The sequence below is a fragment of the Dufourea novaeangliae genome, unplaced genomic scaffold (assembly GCF_001272555.1).
Source record: "Dufourea novaeangliae isolate 0120121106 unplaced genomic scaffold, ASM127255v1 scaffold39, whole genome shotgun sequence".
Taxonomy (NCBI): Eukaryota; Metazoa; Arthropoda; class Insecta; order Hymenoptera; family Halictidae; genus Dufourea; species Dufourea novaeangliae.
The window spans coordinates 2,302,646-2,313,117 of NW_015373918.1; positions in this window are offsets into that span (position 1 = coordinate 2,302,646).

Genomic DNA, 10,472 nt, shown 5'->3' on the forward strand with positions numbered 1-10,472 from the left:
AAAGTTAACAACTTTACCGCCATCCGTCCGAAGGCTCCCTATCCAGTCTGGCTCCCAGGAGAGTTGTCTCCACCCGTCTGTCGCATCGACAACATTCGCTCGAATTCTGATCTTTCAGCGACGTTGAACCAAGATGTTCGGTCTCACGAGGCCGGAAAGGTGGATAGAAGACAAAGGAGGAGACGAGGAAAAAAGGGAAGAAATTCGAGCTCGAGGAAATATCATTATTGCGGAACGAGACAACAGAGGAGTCCCGCGGTCGCGTCCGTAATATTGTTAAGCAACTGTATAAAACGAGGTAACGGGACGAACGACCAGCTGCTTCTTAAATCCAACTGCAACACCGCGCCGTGATGCGCCGCGTATCGCGGAACAACAAATTTATTCAGTACTTGGAATAACTCTTTTACTTTCTGTCTGGGCAAATGGCATCGGCCTCTGTGGAATTTCGGTTTAATAGGTGCCTAGGGTATATTACAAACTTATATGTTACAAATTAAACGCGAGACGGATATAACATATTCGAAAGCTCGTTAGCGGTTACAAATACGTTGACCGCGTGCTGAGAGGGGAATTCGAAAACAGTCGCGGTTCGATTCTATTATCCGCCAGTGCTGTAGTGGGAGCGCAACGACCGCACTCAGGAATCAATATTCAAAATGAATTTATTTGTGTAAGTGGGCCACGGGCGAAACGGCGTAATATTGTACATTAACGTCATATCGCGTTCTTTAATCCAGACGTTTGGTCCAAATCCTGTGCTATTATTAGCGATACTTTCTCGTTAGTCCGTAGACTAGGCATCGAATACGTACATGTTCATACATCGGTTACGCGTTTCAAATAACAGACGGTGAGTATACCTATATTTGAACAATTATTTGTTTCGTGTTCATGTTTTCGATCGCGTTGAATATTGTATTTCCAGGTATTGATATTGCCTGCGTGAGAAATTCAGAAATGTCGATCGTCGAGTGAAATTTATCCTGTAATATTGTGATACTGTTACCTGAATGGAAACACCGTTGGGAAATAGATCCAATGGCCAGAACGTACCAAATTCATTTTAAGTCGTGTCTATTTCGGCGATACATTACAATAACTCGACGAACAGAGACGTTGATGATTAAACAGTGTAGGTATTAGGCATGCACCGATTGTCCACACTACACGATTACGTATTTTCTAACGCGCATAGCCAGTTTTTATTCTACGATAAAACATTTTCCAAAACACTCCAACCATTCGTGGGTCCTAATAATCTGTCTTTAGTACGAATCAACTTGCATCAACTAACCGACAATTAGCATGATTTGTCGGTATACATAGCAGGTACCTATGTATGCTGGATTCTCTGTTCGGGACAGATTCTTCGTGTCCGGATCTCGCGAGCGAAATTAACGGCGTAATTAGAGGAGGATAGTACAGATTATCGTCCGACACCTTCAAATGTAACGAATCAATTTATGGGTCGAAAACGCAAATGCCACCATTTGGTCAGCGATCGTCTCACCGGCCCATGAATTATTGATATCGCGATACGATGCATCGGTAATATTCATCGTCGGGCTTCTCGTGTACGGGCGCGGGTACGGACGCTGTCATGGGCGCGGAGACGGGAAATGCTTATCGAATACGCGAACAGTTTCGAATTCCGTCGTACTTTCGTTAGAACGGAACAGGGCCGAGGTTTGGGTAGGGCGTGTTCGCCGCTGCGTTGTCCAAAGGCTATGCAGAACGCGGCAACCCTCGCCTCGTGGCCCCGAGGAATTTCGGCGTCTGCGCCTCGAAACAAGAACTTCATGCATACCCGTTTATTTTGGAGAATCCCTGTAGATCGAGGGTAGAGAGAGAGGCACCCGAAAATACCTTACACATACCCCATCAGGCCAGAGAGCAACGGACTATCGCATATCTGAGGTTGTCTCCCGTACCTGCCTGAATTTACGTACACGCGCTTGTCACATATTTTCCTCGATTTGACCGGTTTCGCTCCGATTAATCGGTCCTCGTTGCGGTCCACGATTACGCGAATATTTCGTTGGAACTTCGAAGCGTGGTCGTATCGAGAATCGATCTCCACGCGAGATGCACTAGTCGAGTCGTATATGGATTCGGTACGAATTCGATATGAATCTCGACAAATATTTTTCAGTCATGTTTGTATTTTAGTATGAAACACAACTATTATCATGCGTTGTCGTATTCATCGACGTAGATTGGTATACGTTTTTCAAGAACCAAAGAGGTTGAGCTAACTGTAGAACTGTAGCTTGCACTAATTCGAATCAGTATACGCTTACCGGGCCCTTCGACGTGTTCTGCTGGACGTTTGCTGCTCAACAAGTTACAACAATACGCGTCATCCGGGTCGACCCATTTCCAGTATTAACGCCAGGGATGCTAATCATGTATCTTTATACTCTGTACAATTGATAATTCAAAAGGGTATGTTTTCTTTTTGGATGGCAGACCTTACACATCTGGCAGCCATTAATTCGTATAAATTACTGCAGTGTATTATTATTTTGCTTCCGTGTAGTAAAGCTCGTACTGTCGATGTACCAGCTCTCGATTCGGTGTGGTAAAAGAGATCTCTAGAACGTTTCAAGAGTTTTTTCGTCATCGAGTTCGCGGCCGATTACGCATCCTCCTACGGTTACCGATAACGATATCCATTCATACGCACGGCTGACCCATTAACCTCTTTGCCCTCGGTGACACGGATGACTTTGAAAATTCTCTCAGTATTTTATTAAACGCAATAATTTCGTGCTCGTCAGTGGTGAATGATGCCAGAGAGGAAGGAAGGGAGAGAGAGGCAGAAAGTGCAACGTACAAAGAAGGATAGAAAAGCTACGGGGACTATGTTCGATATGTCCGCATCGGATAAGGCTTCGTTTCTATTGTGCAATTTCAACGGAGGGAGAAACGGGAAGAATGAGAGTGTAACGTAGGGTACCCACACCCTTTTTCGCAGCTGCCACCCTTCACCTCCTCCGTCCCCGTGGTCGCTTCTGCACTCCGTTCAGCACCCTCTGACGAGTCGATCTCGTACCGCCTGTGTCAGTATCGACTGGGATACCTCGTGGAGAGAACAGCAATGAGGAAGGACAGAGGGTAGGCGAGATGCTGAACACACGCAAGTGGAACAGAAAGCACAGGGTAGATTGGGGCGAGAAAGAGAGATAGGAAACGATAGAGGGAGAGCCGGATAGGGCGGCTCGTCGATTCTAAGGAGAAAAATTGTTCGGGGCCATTTTGAAAATTTCAATGATTACGATTGCGTGCTAGTCGGTTATTCGAAACACAAGCATTCTAATCAGTCGTTTTTGGTTATCGTTCGGAGCGGATGTCTGAAAGAAAGTAGTAAATACCCGTACATTGACAGACTTTGGAAATTGTCTAGCTATCGAATTGCAATCGATCGATCGATCAATTGGAAAAAAAGACAGACAGATAGGAACACCAGAATCTACGATCCTGTCGGCGCATCGCCACCTCGAGGTTTCCACATGGTCCGCGTTCTCTCGGCGACGATTCGTGTAAGTTCGATGGTCGTCGGAGGTTTTCATAGCCGGTCCTGTCGGTGCTGCCACATGGCCGTGCGTCGTGTTTTGCGGGCTTCGCGAGCTTTCAGGGGCGGCACCTGGATAGTGGGGGATCGTCTGTGTACGCGATCGGGAGAGCAAGGGCGAACGCGACGGTGCAAGGGAGAAGCAAGCGTGGTGGTTACGCGCAAGGGTGACGGCGGCGGCACAGGCTCGGCTACGTTCGGTCGACTTCGCAAGTCATCGCCAGCGTCTCGCGTTGGAGCTTCCACATGGGTTGGTATTGGCTCCCGGGGCGCAGGGTGGCTTGTGCGGTGGGGCTCTAACCGGAGAGAGTCTCCAAGCATAGAGAGTATAGCGAGGGAGGTGGCGAAGGAGCGACAGAGAAAAGGCATCAAGCACAGAGTCGTAGGGAGAGGAGAGAACGGAGAAGGTGAACGAGCGGGTGAGCAAGAGAGGGAGAGACACGGCTCGCCACAACACCCCTTTCCTCCTCCAACCCTTGGAACGGGCAGAGCGTCAGTGCTAAGGTGGGTTGCTCGGTCGGAACATTGCCAGAGAGAGAGAGAGAGAGAGAGAGAGTGAGTGAGAGATAGAGGGGGGGGGAGAGAGAGAGAGAGAGTGAGGGAGAGAGACACGTCCTGGGAGTGCCTGCTGCACCGACACGACTCCCTGGTGCAGATCCCGCAGCGGTGCAAGGACCGGGAGAACGCGCGCATCGTCGACGAGTGAGCGAGTGACCAAGTGGCTAGACTGATCGACACACGCGTTTAACAACATTGTATACGTTCACCGCGAGTATACACGCGAGGAAGATCGGGAAACAGTGAAGAGAAACGGGAACGGGAACATAGGGAACTGTCGACTGGAAGCATTCGCGTTAGTGGAAACGGAAGGAAGAGAAACGGGCTCGCGCAGAGGCTGGAACCTTCCCAGATGTAATCCAGCGCGTAACGTTTGCGCGAAAGTTGCGGGTACGCTGGGATATTTCCGCGGACAGGAAACCGAAAGCGTCGAAAGCTCACGACGGTACCAGTGCGGCCGTAGTCATGAGAAAAACGAAGCGGTGTCCGAGGCAGATCGAAACGTTCCGCGCGGCTGAAATGACAGCCTTTCGTTTGGTCGGCTAGACCGGAGAGCGGTGCACGTATGTATGTACATATTGTAGAGAAACGGACAGAAAAGCTGGACGAGAGAGGGAGAGGGAAGGGGCGAAAAAGAGGAAGAGGACGAGGGAGAGGGCGAGGGAGAGGGAGAGGGACAGGGAGAGGGAGGTAGAAGAGAAAGGTGTGTCGAGGAGACGAAAGTCAGTAGGAGGTCAGCGTGGCTTAAGGGTGGCGGTGGCCGATAGTGATGGTAGTGATGGTGGTGGTAGTAGTGGTGTAGTGGTGGGTGTCCCGAGCGGTGAATGATCGTTGACAGCCTCGTGGAAGAGGCGGCTGCCGCTTATGCGGGCTGCCGCGCGTGCAGCCGCATCACCGTCAGCGAGTAATCCAAGTCCGGGGTGGATAGATACGCTGGAGAGGAGGAGAACGTTCAAGAGGAAGAGGAAGGGAATCGTCGTGGTTGTCGTCGTCGTCGCTACGGTTGTTAGCATTAGTCCGGTGGATTTTGTCGGGTACGTGGCTGTCGCGTCGCCTCGTAGGGTGGAAGTTTGCGTCGAACGGACACGAGGATAAGGAGGAGGAGAAGGAGGAAGAGTAGGACGAGGGCGAGGAGGAGGTGGAGAAGGAGGAGGAGGAGGTGGTGCAAGTCCACAGTCGTCGAGCTGGCGGTTGCCAGGAGCCGTTGGATCCCGCCGGTTATGGCAGATTGGATCACGGTGCCGGATCTTTGCCGGCGAGCCATGACGAACTCGTCGAACGGAACGACCGGATTGCGAGTGAGCTCGAGTAGGATCAGGACGACGATCTCGGTGACGACGCCGACCGCGCTGACAGCAACGAACACGAGTACGAGCACAAACACGAGCCCGAGAACGAGCGAGATCGCATCAGTTGCGCCGAGGAAAACGTTGTCGAGGATGACGAGCCTGACGAAGAACACGAATATTATTGCGAGCAGCCTGTCGATGATCGTGGCTACGCTGACCTTGGTAGCAATTGTAATCGGCGACCCCGCAGCAATTTCTGGCTCGTACGGTCTCAGGCCAGCGAATACCTGGTGGTAGCGCGGAGAAAAAACAACTATCGCTCGGTCTCGGTGGCTTTCTTGTTTTTACTGGTTAGAAGCAGTGCTGTTCTTGTTGTGCCGTCCGGATCTGTTTTCGGGGCTATTATCGTTTCTGTCTGTCGGTAGTGCTGCATCTGGTGGGTGTTGGTGTGCTGCTGGTGCGCCTTCTACGCCGGTAGATTCGTCGTGTGACGGGTTACGTATATTGTTACTGCTACTGCTACTGCCGGCCGGCCGATCTGTTGCTCGCTCGTTTCAATAGTCGCGTACTTACCCGCAGTGCGGTCGACTGTAGGCTAAATACGAGGGCTTGGTGTGCCGGGCGCGTCTCGGTTGCATCGGTGTATCGGTTCCGCTGTGACTGTTAGCCGACGACCACGGCGACGACCGCGACGGTTACGCGTCCGGTTTTGATCCGCGACGCTGACGACGACCACTGTCTTAGACGCGACGACGATCACGGCGGCGGTAGCCACTACGACCACGACGACGTCGAATACGTGGGGGATATGTGCGGGTGCGGCACGTCCACGCGACGAGGACTGGGGACTGCTGCGGGTAAATCGGCACGGCGAGCAAAGTCCTCGTGCTCGTTACACAGGACGCCTGGGATACGGTAGCTCGTCCTTCACCGTTACTTCTCATCGACGCCCGCGGGCAATGTGCCCACCCGCCGGCAAAGCAACGTGAGTCCACTTTACCTTTCAACCCATTATTTTTCTTTCTATGAGCATATATACATGTATTCACCTACATATGTACTTTCTCTCCCAACTATGATATTTCGTTCGAATAGCCGGTGTCTAGGCTTCGTTCAGCTTTCAAGCCGTATGAACTTTCGATTCAGGCAGTAACCTATGTATTTGTACCTACTTTGTACACATGTTCCAACAGCGTAGTCGCGTTTTCTTTCCGAAATATTTTGCAGTCGCCTGTGACCATTCTCGAAAACGGTGATAGACAGTTCGCTACCTTACGCCGGGGCCGTGTTTACAAGACCTATCGTTAGAGTTTTACGCTAGGTACCGTATTTGTACCGTACGAAATTTAAGTTGCGTTGCATCTTATGGATCAGTTCCTACTTATTACCAACTGTCCTTATAATAATTAATTATACGCTTATGAATATTTACGAGTCTATCGGTTAATCGAGTAATGTGTATCACATTCTTCTTTCGCATAAATTGCAAGTTGCTAATGGTGAAAATATTGCTGATTCCACCAGGGATGATGTTCAGAATGCGCGTGTGAATTAATTTAATTAGTTCGTCGAAGTGTATAATTTTAAGGGCGTTGTCGTTGTTACATGGTCTCCTCACCAGGGAAAACAAGAGCGTGTAATTAAATTCTTTTCTTTTTCTTTCTCCACTCACACTCTCTCTCTTTTCCCTCCCTTGTCCCTGCCCCTGCCCCTTTCTCCATCCTCTCTTCGGTCCTGTCGACTTTCGACGAGAAGGAACTTTGAAACGCAACTTTTCCCGTTTGACAGACAAATAATCGCATTCTTCGTTCTCTTTCGAGGCTTCCGCTTTCAGAGTTTTCTTGCTACCGATGGTTGCGCGCGCGATCGCTTTTGTAACGCGAATCTTAAAAGCTTTCGGAACTTGGTGCGCGGACCAAAGTAAGACTCCTCCTCCGCGTTCCAACGTTACAAAAAAAGAATTAACGGCAGCGAAAGGGAATGCTCGCTGTTTGTTTCGTATCCCCAACCTCGATTCTCTAATTAACGATCTACACTTAAATTACTCCTTAACATTTACTGTTAAATTCAAAGAAGTGTATACCGAGTTAAAAACGCATCGGCGTTCTTTTCTACGAAATTTAGTAAATGACACGTTTTTCGATGAATGATCGATTACATATATTTTTCCCAAACGAATTTCTGTGTAACGTTTTACGCTACAGCGCATACCTTTATTTAATATTCCGTTGATTTTATTTGCAATTTTTCCTCCTCGAGGATATACATGCAATGTTAGTAAAATGTATATTATTTGTCAAACCACAATTAAGTATATAAAATATTCCTTTTTACCGAGACCGTGTCTACATTCAGAGTGGAACTTTTATCGGGAAACTCCATCCAGAAGGTCCTATGGAATCGCGCGAAAACGCCGGAGTGCTTTCAAGGGGTGCCGTAGTTCTGGGCGTAGTCCGCTGGTCTCTTTCTCTCTCGCTCTCTCACCCTGTCTCTCTCTTCCCTCCCCCTCTTTCTATCTATTTATCTATCTATCTATCTATCTATCCATATATATATCTATCTATCTCCCTTCTTCCATACACGCTTTTTTTCCCAAGTCTTCCCGTCCTATTTTGTTTCCACTGGGTACGATACCGCAGTTTTTTGATTCTCATCATGAAATTTACACTTGTCAAATGAATGTCATGAATAACATTAAAAACCGTGAATACGTACTTACAAGTTTCGAAAAAACAATGTGGACATTAGCGTTTGTTTCGTCGACAATCTTTACATAGAGTTTGAACGGCCGGAATTATCGCGGAATCCATAAAATAGTATTTTTCATTTGGCTGGTGACGACATGAAATGTTCCTCTGCAGTGGAAACCACAGTCTGCGTTGGAAATGCAGATTCCGGCATAATTAACCCGCTTATACTTCTGTAGGCGCGTTTTGATCTCTTCGTTTATTGGTAGATGTACATTGGAATACAGTTCTAAATTGCGATATTAACAATGTTTATATTGTATAATACAATCCGCGTGTTACCGTAACAGAAATGTTCATGTTTCACGCGGTTCTTCGTTTTTCATGTTGATAGTTCTGTCCCTCAAGTTTCAAATCACTGCATTAGGTCTTCTAGTTACATATTTGCACGACCGATAAATGCGAGCTGAGCGTACGTTTGAACAGTTTATTCGTTTGGAAACTGCGACAGAAATCGATAAATTCTGTCGGTCACGAGACGAAACTATTTTTTATTATTTAGTCTAATAATATCGGTTGTGTTGATTTGTTAACAAGATTCGCGTACTTTACATTCTGGTAGAGATGTCATTGACTTTTACATTCGTCTGGTATGTTTTTCAATTTTATTGCGGAAACTTAATCCTTGTGTAGGCAACCGGGTACCCAAGTACCCCATTCCTAAATTTCTTTTCACAATTTTTTACGTTCTTGTATGAAACAGCATTTGGTATATTACAGGCAGGGAAACCTAAGTGTTTTTCGGATAAGTATGAAAATAAAATTATCTATGTTTATCTAGTCTGTCAGAATGGGGGTAATGGTGATATTCCGATAGCTTAATAATCATAAATAATTTGGTTGCCCACACGAGGGTTAAGGTGAACTTAGGGAAAAAACAGTTTGCCATTGGCCATTCAGGAGGAAGCTTCGTTGTCGTTGCGTCTCTTTCCGGTAAAACTTGTAAGTACACTTCCGGCGTGTCGCTCGAATTCAGCTCTCCATGGAAATGCGAGAACGGACGGTCAGAATCCGCTGACGCGGTGCCACTTCCGGAACTATTTCTGATTCGATGTCGTTTTATCGGTGAATTTCTGATTAAAGCGTTACAATTTAGTTATCCTAGTAAACTATTGTTTCTTTTTTTTAGCCGCCTGTATTATAATAATAATGGTATTCCTGGCGAGAGATATGTTGCGTTTATCACATCTCGTTGGGGTAATAGTTGAACATGTTTCATATCATCCATTGTTCCCTATCATCCATTTTACCGTGACAAAAGCAGGCTTGGATTTACCTTGTCGTAATAACGATGCAACTTTTTACGGTCGATATGTCGCATAAAATGTAGAATGCTCGCGAAAGAAACGCCATTAGGAGCGGGAGGACTGTCGTCGTCGGTCAGTCCTGTCCCGCCTATTCTCGACGCAACCGTGATTTAGTGGCTGGAACGGATATATTGATATTATTCAAATTTATGATCCACCAGGCATAACGTGTGGACAGAAAATTTACATTTGCATTAATGCACGGATTTCCTACTGTTTGTCCTGCTTTCCATGGTTCTTTACGCCTCGAACAACTTGATTTGCTCGTTCAGTTTTCGTCGGGCAATGATTACTTCCGCGAATGTTACGAAATTATAACAGAACCATTTATCCGTACAATTACGCTGTTCGAATAATATCATATATGCAATTAATGCGTTAACTGTGTCTCCTCGGGTTATCGCGTTCAAACTGGCAATTGGATCGTACTAAAATACGGTACATGCAGCACGACCGACTCGATTCTCATTATCGAGTTACACAGGTACTTTCTTTCCAATTATGCAGTGCTCTTCAGTCTCTGTTAATTATTACCGTCACGAATTTCTTGTTGTCGTTCAAGCTAACACGGTAACACGAATTGTCGTTTAATAGAGGTACAGGCGGGAACGAACGAGGCAAGTTTATAAAGTCGTATCTCTGATGCGCTTCAGGGAATGGATACTTGTCAACTTCCATTCCTACGTTTTAACACCCAATTGGGACAGGAGTTATTTCGTGGAGCGTCAACCACCGTTAAATTATATGGAGCGTTTAATCAGGTTACTGGCTGGCAACCACGGAATAAAAATTGAGCCAGCAACTGCAAGGGGTTAGCCGAGGGGGCGGGAAAAAAGATCGATTCGTAGCCCGCGGCTTGGTGTAGCCGGCCAGCCGGTTCGGAATTCATGTTAGTTTTTAAATATACTCAAATTTTTAACACTCACCTTGTTTGTATTTCCAAAAACTTGAAGCGTCTTTTCGACACGTATTTTTCTTTTTCATATTTTTTTTT